Here is a 2,113-nt window from a genome sequence, read left to right as displayed (position 1 = left end):
TAGGCGTGTGTCATCCGTGGCGCACTGTTTCTAGTAATGTATTATCTGGCTCAGAAATAAATTCGGCATTACTCTAAGGCAGCGCTTCCCAAACTCTGCCAGTCTGCGACCAAATAGCAATATAACCCCAACAACATATATATTCTGATGATGAAGTGGGGAGGTCTTCCACTCTAGGAGTGGAACGCTACCCCATAGCTATGGGGGTCTAATATGAGTGGTGACAATGATGAGTGATGACGATGAGAGATAACCCCACTTTTCTCTTGGTGGTACAAGCTTTTCCATTTTGGTGCATGAACAGTAATAGACAAAGTTGGCGCTGACATTTAATTTGACAGCTAATACAGTCAGGGTGTATCAGCAGGGCTAGAAACCGTTGCATATAAAGAAAACAGAAAAAAGAGACGAATATTAGCAGGAATGGCTGTTCCTATTCATTGAGCTTGTTCTCTAGATATCGAGGTTCGCTATCACGAGTTTTTCTGCGATGTAGTCATAATTGATCCACCTCCACAAGCACAACAGGAAGGCTACATATGTCAACAGATATGGACACCACACCCTAAATGGCCTATTGGTGCTCAAGCGGTCATGCGAATGCGGGTTAGTTCCGTTGAAAATGAGGATAGTCTGTAAGGAACTCGGGAACCGCTAGAAATGCACATCGTGTAACAGTATTTTTCTTCCAAGTGGAAGGAGATGATTCTGCACACTTTCAGAGGGGGCAGGCTCCAAGGGTTTCAGACTCTCATAATTGTTGACTAGTTATGTAGCCACGGTGATGTGAACGTGTGGGTTTTTGTGTGTACTTGATTCTTTATCGGGGAGCTTCCTTTTACAAGGTATACGATGCGGAGCTCTTCATCCTAAGTATCAATTCCATCTACCCTAGGAGCCCCCAGGACCCTTTTACTTGGGGACATTCCGCCCTCCGTGAACTTCTCCTGGAAGGACGCACACCCGTTGGCGAAGGTGGCTGGTTGGTTGGGAAGTCTTTAACTAAATATGAAAAACAAATGGATAAGCTACTGCTTGTTTGTAGAAACGCAAACATCACTTCCAAGAGCATAATGCAGTTTTGCGCACAAAGACATAGCCAAAATAACTTTGTATTGCTGAGCCTGAATCTCTTCAGTTCCGCATCAAAACCTTCAGAATGAACTTTTTGACACATGCGAACCCTGATCATAATAGTCATATCAATCCGATTAACAAATGAATTCCGCTTTCATTTTACAGGCTTCAAAATTCGGCTGCAAGAGCCCTTTCGCGTAGTTTCCGGTAGACTAAGGTTGTGGGAAGCTATTTCTACTCTTGGCGCGGAAGCTCCAGAGCCAGGAAGAAAGGCAGTGCAACGAAATGCATAAACAAAACGAGGTTTATTTACCAGACATCTGCCCGCTGCCACACCGTCGCCGAAAGGAGCCCGTTCACAGTTCGGTGTTCCCTTTTAAACCTTGCGATGCCCCGCCCCCCGAGTACAAGAACTGGAGAAGAGTTATCGCGCGCGCTCTTGCGATAACACGTAACACGTGCTCACAGGCTGCGTAGACCAACACAAACAGTTCGGAGCCGCATCGCTCCACGAGGTACAGCTGCAAGGAAGGTTCGACTTCATTGGTCTCGCCGATGAGGTCCCTCCGCCATATGTCACTCATCAAAAGGTGCACAACAACGTTGCAACGTTAGCACAGGCTAACGTTCTAACGTTACCGGGTTGTAAGTATGGTATATATTAAAGAATGGAATGTTTAATTTCGATCCGTGTTTCTGTTACGATTACTGGACTTGCTACACGATTATTGTGATTAGTCTGGGCTTCCTCTTTCTAGCTTGTTTTAATATGAGCAACATGATACACTGCAGCCGTCGATATTCTATTTGCTCCTTTTCGGTTTCGAATCATCCACTTGCACGTAAAATGCAAAACATTACGTGCATGTTCATGAAATTTGCACTTCATGTGTACGAGCAAGATTCAAGGGCAATCCAGATTAGTTGAGCCCGAAGCCACCACGTGGCGTATCGAGGATGAACTCTCCTCCAGTCCCTCTCCCCTCTGCACATTCGTCCAGGTCATCGTGCACACACTTTCCGATATTATGATCTG

The sequence above is a fragment of the Ornithodoros turicata genome, chromosome 7 (genome assembly GCF_037126465.1).
Source record: "Ornithodoros turicata isolate Travis chromosome 7, ASM3712646v1, whole genome shotgun sequence".
NCBI classification, from domain to species: domain Eukaryota; kingdom Metazoa; phylum Arthropoda; class Arachnida; order Ixodida; family Argasidae; genus Ornithodoros; species Ornithodoros turicata.
The sequence above is the reverse complement of the archived record's forward strand: the minus strand, read 5'-3'. Positions refer to the sequence as shown.